The sequence below is a fragment of the Sciurus vulgaris genome, assembly GCF_902686455.1.
Source record: "Sciurus vulgaris genome assembly, chromosome: 6".
Lineage (NCBI taxonomy): Eukaryota > Metazoa > Chordata > Mammalia > Rodentia > Sciuridae > Sciurus > Sciurus vulgaris.
Window position 1 is genome coordinate 120805721 of NC_136466.1, and position 19872 is coordinate 120825592.

Genomic DNA, 19872 nt, shown 5'->3' on the forward strand with positions numbered 1-19872 from the left:
AACTGAGCTATCTCCCCAGCCCCCTAATTGTTGAATTTCTGTGATGTGTAAAGTATAGCATCACCCTTTGACTGGTCTATGTGTTTACCTGATTACATATTTGCATTATAAAGTGGTCCATATCTGCATTATGAAATGGTCTATTGTTTAAAATGTTTTCAGCAATATTTTCTAAAAAAAAAAAAAGAAAAATTAAAATCAAGATGTCTAACAATGATCCATTCACCATTCACCATGTTTCAACATCTTATTCTAAATCTCCCAAAAAGACCATAAGTCATTTAAGACAAAGAAAAGACATCAATTGATAATACACTTCACATAGGAGATGTGTCAAAAAAAAAATCTAGGACTTCAAAAAAACTGTTTCATTTACTTCATAACACACTCAAAAAAAAATCAATGTTACCCAATGGAAAGAGTAAAATTGAATATGGTACAAAATATGTAATACTATACTTATCATTTTGTAGTAAAAGGCCATGGAGATTAATTTCAGCATGAAATTTTTCTTTTAACATCTTATGACCAAGTGAGAAAGTTTGAACTTTATAGTGTTTCAAGTTAATTTAAGTTGCAAGCTAATTTGAAAAAAAAATAAATATTTTCCATGTCATTTCCAATTATTAAGAAATAATTCCAAAGGGTATTGCCTAAGTAAGGCAGTTTCAATCACATGGAAGCTTCTTTTCTTCAAAACAGGATAGATTCTGAAATGTTGTTTTAATTAACTCTATAGGTTTATAACTTCAAACGAAGAGGAATTTAAATTTGTGGTTCCCTGATATATTTCCTCAAAGAATACAAATTAGTCCTTTGAAGCACAAAAGTCAGTCATATCCTTCTCCTCCTTGGTGATATATAATCTATTTTTTTTTTTTTTTTTTTTTTTTTTTTTTTTGTAATTGACCAGTTTCATCTACTTTGAAAGTCTATCCAGGCAGTTTTGCAGGGAACCCTTTGGTGCCTTGGATGGTTATGCTAATTAATTCCCATTATTTTAACGTGATAGAGAACAGATTGAGTGTGGTTTTAACCTAAGGCTTTTGTTGTCTGTTTCTACAGAAACCGACTTTTCTCAGCAGCTCCCTCCTGTGCTCAGACTGACTTAGAGCCCTTGGTTTGGCTGACAGCAGCAGGTACTCTGCTAACAACTTTGAATGCCTTTGGGACCAGACAGCTATGGCTGAGACACTCAGGCAGCCCCTTCTTGCCTACCCAGATGCTTTCTTTTCAATCATCCTCTGGATTAATCCTGGCTTCCAAATATCACTTTCTATCATGTAACCATACACTAATTTTTAAGGCTACTCAATCACTTGCCCTTGTTTCCTTTCAAAAGAGAACACATTTTCCATGTTGCACCAGTGAGTCTGCCATTCTGAATCACTCGTACGCTAGAAGGATTCAGCCTATAGGTACCTACAACATGCATCATTTCTCAGCACACGTTTTAAATGTTTTGTTTTAGTTTCAATCATAGTCCTAAGCTTTAAACCAGGGCTTTTAACACTAACAACTGTTGAACTTATTGGACCTGAGTTAATGTTTCAATTACCTCAAAACAGTGCATTGCAATTTGTTGATGACTGGCACAGCAAGCATACTTTCCCCCTGGACCATAGCTTTGTTCACATCTCTGGAAGTTATTAAACAGAAAATACTATCATTCTGTGTTTCTTGAGTTGTTACTGTGTGATAGGGGTGCCATGTTTTGTAGCTTCTCCTGCATTATGTCTTTTAAAGCTCACCAGTTCTGAAAGACAGGTACTTCTATTGTTAAAACTTTACAGAGTGAAAACTGAGGCATAAAGTAAGTCATTAGCCTTATAAGTCACACACAGCTAGGAAAAGCGTTTGATAAGAACCCAGGAATCTGAATCTAATCCTCAGTCTCTATCAGTTCACACATTACAAATCTTACAAGGGCTTTATTTTTATGGAAAAAAAAAAATCACTGTTTGTGTCCTCATTTCCAAATAGAACTCCAAATTCTCCAAGTATATATTTTTGATATTATAAAATTATACATTCAATACAATAATTCACATAAAGCATCTCGCTTGGTGAATGATATATATATATAAAATGCAAAAGTGTCAAATATAATGTCAAATATTTCTGTCTTAAGTCATGGAAAATAACTGAAAACTATAACCTGGAAGAAAACATTATAACTTCTTTGACGACATTCACAGTAAGATGAGAATACATTCAAGAAAATATTATAGATGAGATTCATTCATGGACTAATTATATATTACATTTTACTAAGGAAATGAGTTGACATAATCAAAACATGAAACTTGAATAAGTAGGTAAAAAAATCTTTAAATATATGTATAAAACTAAAAAAAAAATTTTTTTAATGTGGATACCAAAAAAAAATTATGAAAGACCATTTTAAGAAATAGTTAGAGGCAACAATTTAAAATTCAAACTTATGCATCAAGACCTACATGTCTCTCTGGTCTAAGCTCTTAGGCAAGTGTACTTGGCATGTCCAGAGAGTAACTTCTGCCTCCAGGATCAGAAGTGCTAGCCATTTGCTTTGAGTCCAACCTCTCACATAAATCTTCTCTTTAAAAAATTCTACCTGTGTACAATGGACCCTTGCTTAAAAGTCAGAAACCTGGAAACCACCATCTTCAAGACTGTTCACTTTTTGACTCTTCTAAAGGATTGTTAAAAGTTTCTTCCATATATTTAGCTGAAATCTACTTCCCTGAAACATCCGCCTGTCCGACCTTGTTCTGCCCTTGGGAGTATTAGAGTTAGACTGCTGGATAGAAAAGAACCGCCCTGTGGTGAGGAATGGAAATAGAGTCTGAGGACTGAAAATTCCTCCCAGCAGGGTGGACTGTCCACAGCATGTGGTGAGGGCAGTGTGGCAGACCTCATCATTACAGGTTGCCTCTGAATTTGTTCCATGGGGGCTGCCCCACTCCAAGTAATTTGTCTTCAGAACCTTACCCCCTACTGCAGAAGTAGGCACGTGACCCACGTTGGTTGATATTCTGTCCTATAGAATGCAAGTTCTTTGTGCACACAAATGCTGGGAGAGAAGGAGGAAATTCTCCTATTCTGAGAACAGAAGCTGTTTTAGTCAGCTTTTTCACTGCTGTGACCAAAAGATCTGACAAAAACAATTAGAGGAAGAAAAGTTTATTTGGGGGTTCACAGTTTTAGAGGTCTCAGCCTATAAAAACCAACCCATTGCTCTGGACCCAAGTTGAGGCAGAACATCATGGTGGAAGGGTATCATGGAGAAAAGAAGCTCAGGACATGGCACCAGGAAGCAGAGATGCAGGGAGAGAGCTCCACTCAACAGGTACCCAATACAAACCCCAAAGTCATGCCCCCAGCAATCCACCTCCTCCCTCCACATGCTACCTGCCTTCAGTTATCACCCAGTTAATCCACTCAAGTGGATTAATGCACTGATTAGGTTAAGACTCTCATAACCCAATCATTTCACCTCTCACAATTTCTTTTGCATTGTCTCTCACAAGAGTTTTTAGGGATAGCGAATATCTAAACCATAACAGAAGCTACATAGGAGAATGACGGGTTTCAGAGCCCAAATCTGAATGCAGTATAACAAGAACCAGACCTCATTGTTGGAAACTCAGGATGCCAATCATCTGTCCCTCAGCTATAGCAGCCCTTGGGCTTTCTGATTAAATGAACCAATAAATTCCTTTTTAAAATTAGTTTAAATTACTAGTTTCAATTGCCTACAACCAAAATAATTTTGGTCAATACATTGAAAAAAGGCAGATTTAACCATCCTTACAAGTTTTCCTGGCACTGACTCTAACTGGAAGAGAAAGACCAAGGTGAGTGTTGCTGGGTGGAGTAAGCAAAATATAAAGACATTAGAATTTGAGTAATTGACACAAGAGAAAATTGGAAAGGTGAGAAATGAAGAACCCCTGGACCTTAACTTATGCAGTCTGCATAATTGGATTTTTGGAATGTTAAAAGTAGTCATTGTCTCCAAAAAGATCCTGCATTAATGGTCTATGACATTCCAAAGTCCCTTTAAAAGAATGACTTTGATTATAAAATTAGAATGTATTAATATCTTTGGCAATCTCGGGTGTGAAGATGTTGGGAACCAGAGAAACAGAAAGGCGTTTCAGCATGAGAAGAGTCTCCAGTGATGATCTACTCACTTCATGATTTTCCTGAAAAAAGTCATATGCTGTCACAGTCCAACTCTTTAGAGCAGGAAAAAGGACCCTCTGCCTCTAGCTTATCTCCACGAGAGGATTTATTTCTGACTAATGCCACAGTGTTAATTAAAAATGCTTGTGAAGTTTTTTTATAAAGCTTTTCAGGACAAAAGTCATATCCCAAAATACTTTACTTGCTAGTCCCAGAAAATTGCACTATACTATTTAATAAAGATAAATCTGATCCATTGACAACAATTAAACCTAAACCGTAGTTATCTAAAAATATGAAGTTCCCCCTAAATTCAGTCTCTCACCTGATAGTATCAACCCCATTACACCTTTGTTCTTTCCCTATGGTTCTGCATATTTTGCTGTATGTGTTTCATCTGTATAGCTAGTGAATAAGCTACTAAATATATACTGCTAATATACTGCTTTCTACCTCTTAGACACTTCCCTTTCCCTTCTCACCTTCTGTGCTGAAAAGTCACTTCTACAAATATTCTCCATGAAAGGTAGCAAGGAATTGAAATGACATTTCACCAGCAGTGACTAAGCATCTCCCCTCATTGAAAGAGCTTAAGTTTCTTCAGAAGTATAACGTAAGTGCTGAGATCCATGGGAAAATGTGAGATTTTAGGAAATGGTTGTCTCAAGTGTGGGAAGCATGTGACACCCTGCCTGGACTGACTGACCTGTCACTGAACACTTCAGTGTGTTTCCAAATGGAGAAAATCCTTGGGCAAGCCTGAATGTAAATATCATATGGCCTTGCCAATAGTAAGGAGGAATCCTTAGGCATTTCAGAGGATTTCCAGAGCCATCAACTCACAGATCTCTATGTTGTTGAAGATTCAAAATTAAGGAAGTAGTCTAAGTCCATCTGTTAAAAAAAAAAAAAAAAGAATGGTAATTATGTTATAATCTGTGAATGAATACAGAGGATGATTAAAATAATTATTGATCACTACCAGTTTCTAGGTACCAAGAAGGCATTGGAAATATTGGGTTGATCAATTGAGAAAGGGTTTCTCTCCCCATGTACCTTGTAAAGGTAACTTTCAGACATTAAACAATATTTATACATGCTATAGAAACATATGCTTAGTTAAAGGGTTCAAGAAGGCTTCTTTGGGAAAGTAATAGTTGAGCTGAACCTTAAAGAACTAGGGATTAACTCTTTGTTGGGGTAGGGCAAAAGTGTTGGGAAAGTGTTCTAATCCAAGGGGGAAAAGTATGTGTGACAGCCATAGAAGAGAAATGGGGGCACTGGTCATTCATGGAAATGAGAGAAATCATCATGAATAAATATGGAGTGCAGAAAGCATGGGGTCAGGGATTCAGGACATGATGAAAAGAACATCAGGTTTCTCCTGGAAGCAACCAATAAGAGGTAGAGAATAAATAGGTAGATAGGTAGGTAGATAGATAGACACACAGACACAGAGATGATAGAGGTCTTATTAGGCAAATTGGCTCACATGATTATGGGGCCTAAGAAATTCCATGATAAGCTATTTTAAAACTGGAAAATCAGAGATGATTGTAGTGCGATTCAATCCAAGTCCAAAGGCCTAAGTATTAGGGGAACCAATAGTGTAACTCTCATTAAAATTCCAAAGACCTGAGATCTTGGAGATGGGATGGGAAACTGTTGCAAGTCCCAGAGTCTAAAGAGAACCTGGTTCTGATGTCCAAGGGCAGAAGATGGGTGTCCAGTTCCAGACCTCTCTCTGACATTTTGCTCTACCTGAGCTCTCAGTCTGTTGTATGGTGTCCACCATGATAAGTAAAGGTGGTCTTCCTCACTCAGTCCTCAGATTCAAATGCCAATCTCTTACAGACCACCTCACAGACAACCCAAAATAATGCTTTACCAGAAAACTGGATATATGTTATGGTTTGGATGTGAGGTGTCCCCCAAAAGCTCACATGTGAGGCAATGCAAGAAGATTCAGAGAAGAAATGATCGGGTTATAAAAGCCTTAATCCAATCAGTGAATTAATCACCTTATGGAATTGAGAGATACCTGAAAGGGGGTGTGGCTGGAAGAGGTGGGGCATTGGGGGCATGGCCTTGGGTATATCATTGTGTCTGGCAAGTGGAGTCTCTCTCTCTGCTTTGGATCATAATGATGTGAGTTGCTTCCCTCCGCCACACTCTCCTGCCATGATGTTTAGCCCCACCTCCAGCCCTGAAGAATGGAGCCAGCCTTCTATGGACTAAGACCTCTGAAACCATGAACCCTCAAATAAACTCTTCCTCCTCTACAATTGTTTTGGTCGAATTCTTCAGTCACAGCAGCGAAATAGCTGACTAAAACAATAATCCTTAATCAAGTCAAGTCAATGCCTATAATAACCATCCCAGCACTCAGGATCATGTTTAAAAAATTTTTGAATGTTTCTGAACTGGAATCTCTCCCAAATATGTCCTATTGACAGGTACCTCCATCTCAATAAATGACAACTCTGTCTCTACAGTTGTTTGACATCATCTGATTCTTCTTTCTTTCAGATCCTACACAGAATTTATCAGCAAATCTATCAAGTCTATCTTCAAAATACATATTTTACTGGTCCACTTCCTCTCGTTTTCACTATACCATCCTGATACAAACCATCTTCCCCCTCTTTTAGATTATTATAATTGCTATATAAATGGTCTTTCTCTTTCTACCCCACAGGAGCAATCTTTTACACATGGGCTAGACCATATCACTGCTCTCCTCCATGTCTCCAAAGGATCTCTATCTCATTCAGAGTGAAAACCAAAGTCCTTGCAATGGCCCTGTCTTCTCCACAGCCCAGTTGTGCCAGGGCAGTGGGATAGGTTGCAGAGAGGCCAAAAAAATTCCTGGAGACAGTGTTCAAGACATCTGATTCATTGGGAAAAGTTTACAAGAGATCAGTGTGTGCTCCAAGAAGAGTTCAGTGGCAATAGGTTAAACAGTACCAAATCCCTCAAGGTGCTTTGCCAAGCACAGTGCCTCCTGTCCCTCACAGTGTGTTGTCCAGTGACAACCATTTGGACCAGTGACACATATCCTTTCCTTTCCACAGTACCCTCAGTTCCACTCCAGTTGCTATTGAGAGAGTGATTTTATCTGTTAGGCTACAAAAGCAGTGATATCATTAGTATTAGTGTCCTTGGTTTGTTTCATTTGCTTGTCTGACCAGCATCCCAAGGAGCAACCATCCTGGTGTACATGCAAGAAAGTAGCTTTCTACAGGTAACACCAACTTGCCCTAGTTTCCAATGTGCCTCAGAGAAAGCCAGTGACCTTCAGGGTGCTATGTCTCTGGTCTTTCCAGTCCAGGCTTGCTCTCATGTTCCCTTAACTTGGCTAGATTTGGGGAAACAGAGAGGGGGCATTCAAAGACATGGTATTTTACTTTCCCCATTTTCTTTGAGAATATCAAGGCCCCCAAGGGCAGACCTCAATCTCATCTGCTGTTCAATCTCCCATTACCTCTCAGTACTCATGTCTTCATTTCGTATGCCTCAAGCACAACATCCTGGCTTTCATGAAGGATGGACAGGCATTTTTACCTGCTTGTCCTTCTGCCCACATTCTCTTCCTTCAGAAATCTACCCAGCTCACCCCATAGCCTACTTTGAATCTTTGCTCAAATGAAGCTTTCCCTAACAATTCTTTTAAAATTGCAACCTGCCCTTCCCCTTCTTTTACCTGGTTTATTTCTACCCTAATACATCAGCAGAAGAACTGAAATTCCCAAGCCCAGCATTATTATTTGTAGTCTTGATAGCTGCCATTCTAAGTGGAGATGAAATCTCAGTGTAGCTTTGATGTGCATTTTCCTGATTGTTGGGGATGTTGAATTTTTTTTCATGTGTTTGTTGGCCATCATATTTCTTCTTTTGAGAAATATCTCTTCAGATCATTTGCCTGTTGTTAACTGGGCCATTTATTTTTTTTATGGTTTTTGAATTCTTTATATTTTCTGGATATTAATCCCCTTATGGATTAATAGTTTCTTCCATACCGTAGATTTTCTCTTCACAGTCTTATTTCCTTTTCTGTGCAGAAGCTTTTTAATTTGAGGCCATCTCACTTATTGATTCTTGGTTTATTTCTCAAGTTTTAAGAGTCTTATGAAGGAAGTCAGTGCCTACACCAACACATTGGATTATTGACCAATACACCAATAGAACCTTAAAGTCTCTCTAGCTGCCCATGCAAAGAATATTGCATTCTTGGCTGAGGAGGTGGCAGGGAGGGTAAGATGCCTGGGAGAAAACAAGCTCATTTTCATTTGTAAGTTTCTTTGCAGTGAATTGAAGAAGTGAGACTTACCAGCCTTGGTAAAGACTCACTGTAGTAACCAGCCCCTAAATTGCACATGCCTCCCATTCAGTGATCCACATTATCCAATATTCACGTCTTTGGTTAATCTCCCTCCTTTAAGGAAGGCCCTGAGGGACCAAGTAAAAATGACAGAGTGTGCTGCATGACTTGCCAGACAGACCTGATTGCAAAAGTCCTTGGTGCTTTGGAACACCACTCACTCCTTGAACCTTGGGCTGCTATGTAGCAAGTACCATACTTGTACTCTGGTCTCCCAGACCAGAGTACAAGAGAGATCACAGAAGGAGGCTTCATGAAGAAGCCCTGAGACTACCTAAAGATAGATGCCCTGCCAGTCCCAGCTGTTCCAGTCTCTAGCCATTGGAATCATCCCAGTCAAGGCCACAGATCCTGAAAACAGAGACAGGTCTTCCCCACTGTGCCATGTCTGGATTCCTGACCAAAATAAAAATGGTCTAAACCACTCTGCTAGTGGCAGGGAGTGTACTAATTGGCCTTAGGTCATCACTCAGAGAAGTGGACTCTGCCTACTGGAATTTCATCAACCAGGCATAAGTTCTGGGTTCACTAACTTGAAGGTCAGAATATCTCAAAGTGAATTCTGTGTTTCAAAGCATGATTAAAATGAGCAAAGTGGATCACTTTAATAACAGGAAAAAAAAAACACGTAGCTGCTTCCAGGTTGCTCTTAATCTAAACTGTCAAAGATTTACTTGCCTGATTTTTCTCAAGACAGATTTTTATTACACCTAAACCCTTCAGGAAGAAGACAATTTGCCTTAATAACTAAGGTAATTGTGGATTACCATGACACCCTCCTCTTCTCACCCCTTAGAGACATTTACAGCAATATCTCAGGTTAGAACATAAACTGGATTCAGCATGATCTTCTCTCAAGGACGAGTTAATTGTTTGCTCTGAAGTTCATCGAAGAACTAATTGGAACTGTTATTTCAAGAACACTTGATGCTTACACTATGCTTTTCTGCACAAAGCAAAGACTAAATTATGGTATCAGAGACCTTAAATTGTAAGTGGAAATATCCAAATGAAGTCCCCTTTTAAATCCTGAACAAGATGTATAAAATAGAAAGCTGACAGTATACAACCAAAAAATTAAAAAATAAAAATGAAGGTTTGTTGAAATGTGAAGACAGAAAGAGGTTACAAGATTTCTACAAGGACATATCAAGCTGCTACATAGAATACAACCTTGTTATTCTAGGAACTCTAATCAAGATGCCATTTTAAAATTTCCACAGATCTTCAGTAAATCTCACCTCTGATAAACTTCTACTAGATTGCTGCCTGATTCAGGCTTTTAGTCCTAGAAAATAAGAAATACATAAAAATTCTCAAAAGCTTACACTTGAGCTACCTCCAACCTCCAAAAGGAGTATTGATATAAATGCACAAATAGTTCACATCTTGCTTTGAAAACTATGGGCTCTCCAAATACAATCTCCATCCTCAAACTACATAAGGGTGCTCAGTCCAATGGTGAAAGTCGGTGATAGAAATGTTAATACTTAGAGATCAACTTCCTAAAGAACTACAAAATATAGTTCTATTTTCTCAATAAAAGTGCAAATTCCTCGTGTCCCCCTTTGTTTACATCTCCATCGTAATTTCTTATTTACCTTCTTTAATCATCACCAATCCCTATTTTGCCTTTTACCACACACATGTATGCATGCATACCCCCACACCCTCCACACACAATTACCTTCCAACAGTAAAGAACTAGTTGCATTCCTAAATGCACTATATTGTTTCAGATCTCCGTAGCTTTGTTCATACTCCTTTCTCGGTATAGTATGTACTTTCCCCTCTTTTTAGAACATCACCTTTTCTGTGAAACTCTTCCTCACTGCTTCCCTCTGGACAGACTCTATGTTCTCTCCTTAGAGCCCTCAGGATGCCCCATGGATTATTCCTCATTTTGTCTCCTAACCCCTGCTTGACTGGGAGCAAATAGCTTTATGTGATCACTTCTCTGCCTGAACACCTAAAACAGAGTTGGTCTCATATATGAAACGAATGAAAGGAAGAATGATAGCCCCCTCCAAATTAAAGGAAAACATTTAGGAACCTTAACTTTTAATGACAATTGCCTTATGCAAGAGAAATTATTTTCCATTTCCTGCCATCAATATCAGTTTTAAAGAAGGCAATTTGAAGGAGTTCTGTGGGTTACCTTCAAATCACAGCATGACATTTATTAGACAGAATTTTGATTGACAAGTAAATAATACCATGCTTAGGAACCACAGAAATACCCAGTCTATTTTTCAGAAGATCCTACAAAATTGCAGAAGGGACAATCCACAAAAGAGCAACTAAGTACTGTTCATTATTCTGTTCAGCATGCATTCTATAGCACAGAATTCTGCTCCCAGATACTCTATGGGATTGAGCACATGCTTAATACTTCATAGAGGAAGTGTCCTTGAATTATCAAGAATCTTTAAGGCAGTCAGGATAACTGAAAGAAATTAGAAACCACAAAGGAAAATCCAATAAGTAAAGAGAGAAGGTCAGATGGACGTTTAGGAAGGAGAAGTGGACAGCAAAGTTATTTACCTCTATCTCTGGAAGTAAAACTGAGACTAAAAATAACCCAGGAGGGAGAATTATTACTGGCTTACAATTGACTTTGAGTCTTCATCCATTTTAGGCAGAGGCTATTACCCCAGCTCCATGGGATATTTAAAATTTGAACATTCATAGATTGGCTTCTGAATAAGAAATGCCATGAAATGTTTAATTCCATAGAAACTTCCAAAATAATATTATGTCTATCCAACTGACACCTCATCCTTGAAAGGCTGAATATAAGATTAGTTATAGTCCATATTATATTGTATTTACTTTTTTTCAACAAGTAGCCCTTTATTTTATTTTCTCATAATCATGAGGGGATGAGCAAGGCAGAATAGTTAAACTATTGGAGACCTCTCTCATTTCAAAGATCCCTTATCCCATAAAGGTTATATTAAATAGAGATTGAACATGAATAGTATCTGGAATTATGGAATAGATTTTAGGAAATAGACCTAATTCTACTTAAGATTTTGGAAAGTAAGATGAATGATCATCTTCTGTTCCTTTATTTTAAATAATGAGTGCTATGCTGGGAAATGAGAGAATAATCAAACAAAAGTAACATGTACTTTTTAAAAAGCTATTTGTTCTGGGACTTCTCAAATGCATCCAAAAGTAGAAAGAATAAAAACCCACCACACTCCATCACTCAGTTTTAACAATTAGCAGCACTCTGTCATTTCTTCCTTTTCATCAATCAACTTTCCAATCTTTTTTTTTTTCTGGAGCAAATTCCAGACATCATAACATTTCATCTCTGACTACTTTAAAGTGTATTTCTAACAAATAATAACATTTAAAAAATAACCATTGTACCATTTTGAAGCCCAACAAGTTTATAAGTATTCCTTATTGTCATCCACTCTCTAATCCCTCTTCAGTTCTCTTGGATCATTTCAAAAACGTCTTCTGGTCTGGTGTATTTGAAAATCCCAACAAAATTCACAGATTATATTTAATATGTTCTATAAGCCTCTTTTAACCAATAGTATCTCCCTCTTTTTTTTTCTTTTTTTTTTTATTTCTTTTGTATAGGGGATATCCAACCCAGTTCAGGAGCGCTCAACCACTGAGCCACATCCCCATCCCTTTTTATTTTTCATTTTGAGACAAGGTCTTGCTAAGTTGCTTAGGGCTTCGCTATATTGCTGGGGCTGACTTTTAACTTGCAATCCTCCTGCTTTAGTCTCCTGAGGCATTGGAATTACTGGCATGCACCACTGTGCCCCTGGCTCCCTCTGTCTCTTCTGTCATTCCATTTAGTTCAGAAGATTTTCCATTGGGCCAATTGTACCCTCTTGGTGTTAAGATGATGCCCTTACCCCATATTTCCCATGAACTGATAGTTAGAGACTTCATTAAATGCAGATTCAAATCTTTTGGTGGGAATACTCTAAAAAGTGGTGTCACACGATATGGCAATAGCTCCATGGCTCAGGTGATGTCAACCTAAACCACCCGCAAGAAAGTACTTCAACATTTCACCCATGGTTTCATCATCTAGATTGCCAAGATTCATGATTTCATTAAAGGTTGAAAATGGGATTATCCAAATCTTTCATCTTTTCCCCCTTCTATTTTCTGCTGTTCTATTTAAATAAAGGAAAACAAAAACAAATTTGTGTGTGTGTGTGGTGCTGGGGATCAAACCCAGGGCCTTGTGCTTGCAAGGCAAGCACTCTACCAACTGAGCTATGTCCCCAACCCCAAAACACTTTTTAAAACTTGCCCTTCCATCTCTCGGAAGCAAGAGAAGAAGCCCCTATTCACTGAGATCTAGCCTGACACTCACAACTAGAACTCTCAGAGTTTTGTTGGATACAATCTCACAGAACATCAAGTACCCTGTACTTAAAGGAAATAAGATTAAAAACAAGACCATTTCATAATCACAAAGTAAAAGCAAGGTCACTGTGCAGACCACAAATATATCAAGCTTCACCCTTTGCTAGACAATTGAGTGACTGATGGCTTCTGAATTAATTATAGCTTTAACCTTGCACAATAGTACCTACTTTATAAGACTGATTAAATACCCAGTCATAGATTTTTCCTCCCTTCCTGATAGCAACCACTCCAGAGCAAAGCCCCTCTTCCTTGAACCCACCCAACATCATGTAACCACAGTTACAATCCTGTATGTCCCTTTTTTAATATCACCACGTAATAACTGAGATACCCCAGAGTTCACATGGTGAGCATTTTTCCCTTTCTGTAACAGTAATAAGCCTGACTTGCTGAGTTACAGATGTATTCTGGGTAGTTCATGTCTTGAGGGAGGGACATTTAGATCTATGTGGTTATCATGAATTGTAGTCTATACAAGAATGATTCTTGCCCTTTAATTATCACTCTTCAGAAGAATTAGTCTATGCTTTGGCAACCTACACAGAATACCATCATGGTAAATATTTTTGTCTTTCTGAAGTGTAATTTTGATTTTTATGATTTCATGTATGACAGTCTTTTCTGTTGCTCAAATATTCCTACCTTTGGTCAGTAAAAGTCCTCTCAGGTTGACTCCTGTGTCTATTGCTATGACCCAAGAAGTCTTTGATAGCTTATACTTTCAGGCACAAGTAGATGTCCCTTATTATTTTACTAAGATGAAAAGTACCTCAGGGTATATGTGGATGGGGTAGAGAGATTTACTATAAGGAATTGGCTCACACAATTATGGACTCTGAGAAGTTTCCAAATCTACAGGCGGCAAGCTGATGAGCCAAGACAGTCAATGGTAAAGTTTCAGTCCAAGTCCAAGACTGAGTCTAAAAGTGAGAGAAGATTAATGTCCCAGTTTGAAGATGGTCAAGTAGAGAGAAAGAATTACTTTATTTTATTTTATTTAGGCCTTCAACTGATTGGATGAGGTCCACCCATATTGGGATGGTCCATCTGCTTAACTCAGTGTATTTGTTTAAATGTTAATATATCCAGAAATTCTCTCACATATGCAGAAATAATTTTTAACCAAATATCTGAGCAACCCATGGTCCACTCAAGTTGACGCAAAATTAACCACCATAGGAAGTTGGTTATTTCTCCACAATATTCACTTGAAGCAAATAACAAGATCATCTCTTCCATCTTTAAATGACATGAATCTAGTCTGTCTCACATATTGTTGATAAAACAAATAAAAAAGTTGAGGCCAGATAAAGAAAATTATTATGCCATAGGCAAGTTTTTTACTGAGAGATACAGGATTAAGATCATCTGATTTGGTATTTTTTTCTTCATCCTCTTAAAATCTGCTACAATTAGAAATCCTTAGCTATGTACAGGTATGTATATTTCATCTGCAGATGAGCTTTGTACTGTACTGAGACATGGTCAACCTGTATGAGAGCCTCATAGGTTGTTTCAATTCACACCTTTAGAAGAGGGTAGAGGCAAGGCAAAGTTTCAGGGAAACATTGAGAAAATGATTAAAGATATAGAAAATTGATCCAAATAGAAAATATTAAGGAATTTGCCTGGAAAAGAGAAAGCTAAATCATGATTTTTCAAACAGGAAAGGCTTCTCCATTTTGGGCAGCCAGTACCATGTTATAAAATCATCTTCTGGAGAAAATAGATTAAAGCAAGTAATATTTGGTTATACCTAGAAAATGCCAGAATGACCCACTTTTAGGTGTCTAAAAGGGGTCTGAAGTCTGAAGGTGAGACTTAGAATATTCAGGAGTTTACCTAAATGCTAAGACCACACGTCCACTGGGTACACTTTGGGGAATGTAATTCTCTTTTGTTGCATTCAAATAAATCCTTTCTATCTGACAATATGGAAAGTAGGTAAGTTTCAGACTAATCCATCCCAATGGCACCACTGCAAGTTGGTATATGGTGGTTCTAAACAGGGAGGAAAGTAGCAGTAGGTATAGCCCATAGCTCCCTGCCAGCAGATCTCAAGACAAATCTGAAGGTGGACATGAGCTAGGAGCTCATCAACAATCTCAAAAAACAAAGAGGAGTCCCCTACACCCTTCCTTCAGAAATCTGATTTCTGTCCAATTTCTACAGCCATTCATGTTCTCCTGTGCTTAGTCATTGTGGATATTGCTGAACACGCCTCAAACTGGAGAAAAACGAAGCCCAGGTTTAATCCAAAGTCAAATCAGGCAGAGTCCATATAAACGTGAGAACTGAGGACCATGCTTCCCAAAGGAGATAAGGCTGGAGTTTTAGTCATCCTGGAAAAGAAAGTTGTTAGCAGAATGCTTGCAATAATTTCTCTCTTCTAATTCAGCAGTTGGCCCTGGGGCTTAGATGACTGACTGGAGGAGAAAGCGCTGACAAGAATAACTATCCAAGAGGAGGATTCCCTCAGAGAGGTTGACTCAAGGACAGCAGTGCACCTGTGCTTTCCCCCCACCAAGAGGGCAGGATGAAAGAGTTTCACAAAATTCAGATGATGCAGCAGAGGAAATAACTCCAACTTGCCTAAGTAAAAGTACAAATATTTTTCTTATCCTCTCCTAAGCCCAGAAGCTACTTTCTATTTTTAAACTTTTTTCTCCTTTTGATTGACAAGAAAGGACAGCAAGGTAAAAGCAGACTGCTGCTTTAATAAATTGTTTGACTACACTTCGCAAAGCCTAGATTAAGTGGAAAAATACCTATATAGTCAATTCCTCTCCCACGGTTATCTGTTGCTTTCATTCCATACGTAAAGATGTTCAACAAAAAGAAAAGATTTGGTCCAACTGCATTCTTTCATCACATGACCAAGATGATGCCAGTTAGAACTATTTCTCAGCAGGACTATCAATCAATGAATTTAAATTACCACAAATCCTTTTGATGAGATGATTATTCACAGACCAATTCAACCAAAATCTCGAGTCCAATACTTGCATCCTTTATCCCAAGTCTTACCCTTCAGAAAGTGCATAACAAAGGGAAAGCCATGGAAAACATTCTCAAGATTTCAAGTACCTGTCTGCAGTGGGCTGAGTAGTGTCCTCCCCCCCGCCAAAAAAAAAGTTAACTACACCCGAATCCCTAGAACCTGTGACTACTGCTTTATATGGAAAAAAAAAAAAAAAATTACCTTATGTGGCAAAAAATGTGCTTAAGTTAAAACTCTTGAGGACTTCTCTGGATCATACCAGAGGGCCCTAAATGCCATTATATATGTACTTACAAGATGGAAATAAGTAGGAGTTCTGGGACTGACATACAGCAGAGAACCATAGAGAAGAGAAGGGGATATGAAGACAGAGACAGCGATTGGAGTGATGTGGCCACAGCCAAGGGATGTCAAGACGTTAGGAGAGGCAAGAAACGAAGCCCTCCTGAACACCTGCCAACACCTTAATTTTGAACTGACCTCTGGAACTGTGACAGGATAAATTTTTGCTGTTTTAAGCCACCAAATCTGAGATAAGTTCTTACATCAGCCACAGGAAATTAATATCCTGTCCAATTCATATTAGTCTTTTTAAAACAGCCAATGACAAAGGACTAGTCCCAAACTGCATGTTTGCACTAGGTAACAAGACCCCCAGTGATAACCCATGGAGGAGCAGAAGTAGAGATTGACAAAAAGTCAATGCAGTATGCTGAACCAATCAGATCCTTCCTGTCAAGAATGTTTGTCTCAGAGACGTAAGAACCATTGCCAGGTGTGTTGGTCCCTGGATCTGTAGAGTCACCTAGATTTGAGACCAGAGTTGGTTCTAGACCAAGCTTAAGCCATTTACAAACTAAAGTTCCAGGAGCATTAAGCACTATTGTTATAGTCAGCAAAATGGAAATTGAATTGCTGAGCGGAATCAAATACTGGAGACCTCACCTCATACTTTGCAGAGAAAAGTAAATACAACCAGATAAGAACGATTTCATTTTGAGGCTGGGGTTGTGGCTCAGTGGTAGAGCACTTGCCTAGCATGTGTGAGGCACTGGATTCGATTCTTAGCACCACATATAAATAAATGAATGTCTATCAACCTCTAAAAAATATTAAAAAAAAAAAAAGAATGATTTCATTTTCCCACCATCAACCTATCATCCTAACTGGCTCAATGCCCACACATTCTTTCTTCAAATTACAAGGGAAGAATTGTCCCTGCCCCCTATTTAAGGAAAAATCACCCTTCTTGATTATGGATCCCAACTCCTCATGCTTCCTCAAGAATTTCCTACTGCAATTAGCCTCTTTCTTTCTTTGATTACCCTTATCCCTTTCTTTTAAATCGTTCAAATTGATGTTCAAACAAGCCTAACCATAGCCCTTCCTCTGTCAGTCCTTAGGGTCACCTTATCTTCCAGGGACTACCAGTCATCTCTGTTCTCTTCAGTTCTTCAAAGGGTTTTCTATTCCTCTATCTCTATATCCTTTGCATTTCCTTGCCTCCTATTTTCTCCTGAATCCAAAGGATTTTGTTCCCACTGCTTCACTGAAATAGCTCTTATTAAAATCACAAAAGGACACTATAGTCCAGCTACCAGGGAAGCTGAAAGAGGATTGAAAGTTCAAGGCCAGCCTGGGCAATTTAGCAAGACCCTGTCTCAAAATTTTAAAACATAAAAATTTAAATCTGGGTTCAATCTCCAGGACCAAAATAAAAAACAAACAAACAAAAAAATCAGATGATTACAAGTGTCCTCAGCTTATTTGGCCTCACAGCAGTATTTGACAAAATTGATTTCTCTTGGAACAACATTCTCATAGATTTGTGACACAAGGCTTCCTCCTCCTACCTTGCAAGTCCCTTTCTTTGATCCTTTCCTTGCTATTCTTACATAGGATTCAGCCTCACTTTCTCTCCGCCCCCCCCATTTTCTCTTCTGATCTCTATCTTTATGATCTTCCTAGACAGTCTCCTCCAATCCCCTGGCTTTCAATATTGTAAACACATTCTGGTAGCTCAATTGTGAATCCTCAGGTTCAATTTGTCCCTGAACTAAAATATTCAGCTTCCTATTCAACATCTTTCTATGACTGCTTAATAATTACCCCACCCTTATCTGGCCAAAGAGAATTTCTATTCCACAGTACATGCCTTCCTAGTCCACTTCTCTTCAATAAATGGCACCAATTCCCACTCAGTTGTTCAGATCACAAATCTTACAAGTCATCCTCACTTCCTGTCTTTTCTTCATATTCCGTATCTAATCTATCAGCAAGTCCCATGGGTTCCCTTCCAAAAATCATCCTGAGGAGCTAGGGATGTAGCTCAGTGGTAGAGCACTTGCCTAACACATGTGAGGTCCTGCGTTCAATCCTCAGCACCACATAAAAATAAAGAAATAAAGATTTTGTGTCCATCTACACTGATTTTTTTTCACAATCAACCTGAATATAACCAACCCTCACCCTTCTTCACCATCACCTCTTCATCATCTCCCACCGAATTTCTGTAACAGCCTTTAAATTATAGTCCATTTTAGAAAAAGCAGCACATTCTGCTGCTATCTTGTTTATCATTCTGTAATGAAATTCCACAGAATCCAAAGCAAAATACAAGCTTCTAACCAAGGTCTAGAAGGCCTTGCACAATCTGTTCTCTGCTTACTCCTTTGACATTATCTTCCTTTACCCCTCTCTGTTCTTGCATTTTAATCACACCAGCCTTATTTCCATTCACTTCAAGTTCAGTTTGTTCTATGGCCATTGCACTGTTGGTCCTAGTTAGAAGTGTTGAGGTATCTTCCTCAGATGGTCATATGCCTGCCTTCCTCTCGTACTTAAATGCCACCTCCTCAGAGAGACCTTTCCTGACTGCTTCAGCAAGGTAGAAGCCCCCACCCATCGATATCTATTACATTTATCTATTTTATTTCTTTCATTGTGCTTGTATTTAAAATTATTCTATTAATCCATTTGCATGTTGACTTGCTAAATTCTTCCACTGCAATGTCAGTTCCTTGAAGGAATGACTCTGAGTTTTTTGCTCTTATGTCCCCAAGTGCCTGGTCTCCAGCAAGTACATAGTAAATATTTATAGATTTACATTCTATAAGACTGGAAACTACATTTGATAGACTACATTCTTCATTCTAATTCCTCTTAGGCTTGGTGGCATATCTGTCCTTATCTTTGAATGTATGATACTTAATTTCTGTATTGTTTCAATAATTCCCTTTAATTTGTACAAGCATTGAGTGTCTCCTCTTTGCAGCCAAAGAGCTTTGATGAAATTGTTGAGATGATGCTATATCCTGAATTTGGACATTAAAGATCCATGAGGATAAGGCCAGGAATGTGAGGTGCAGGACCAAATCCAGTGCTAGCATCCCCTTTACCTATACTGACATTGCTTTTTCTGATGCAGGATTAAAATCTGACTTCCAAATCCTATCTTAGAAATTAAAAATGAGATCTCCATAGGTCTTCCTTTTTCCCCCTGCTAGGATAACCTGAGTATACTTCTTTCCTGAGAGAAGAGATGATACTTTAGAGAGATATAATCTGTTTCTTGACTTGCCAAGAACATTGACCATTAACCAGGTATAAGAGTTTAATCACTAAATATAAGGCAGCATGAAAATAGCATTAGTCTAGGAGATAGAAACCTGAATCCCAGTTCTGGGTCTCCTCTATTTAAGAAGTTCAATGACTTTGGCAGGGACTTTGCCTCTCTGAGGATTTCTGCTCTGTAACATAAGGAGATTAGACCAGTGACCCAAACTCTCTCTTCCATAGCTAATAATCTATGATTATTTGTACACCTGTTTCTTTTTTGTTGGTTCTATTTTAAAAGCTGCTTTTTCCTCTTACTTTCCTACAAGAGTTATGCCTTTAGAAGAGCAGC

General features: G+C 38.3%; 1 long non-coding RNA gene across 1 annotated transcript in view; it reads right to left on the reverse strand.

Annotated features, from left to right (window-relative positions):
- Nucleotides 1-4789: 4789 nt before the first annotated feature.
- Nucleotides 4790-19872, reverse strand: part of LOC306664136 — a 186320-nt gene continuing 171237 nt past the window's right edge. Inside the window, exon 5 of the long non-coding RNA XR_013764655.1 lies at nucleotides 4790-5064. This is a non-coding gene — a long non-coding RNA (uncharacterized lncRNA). The remainder of the gene's footprint in view (nucleotides 5065-19872) is intronic.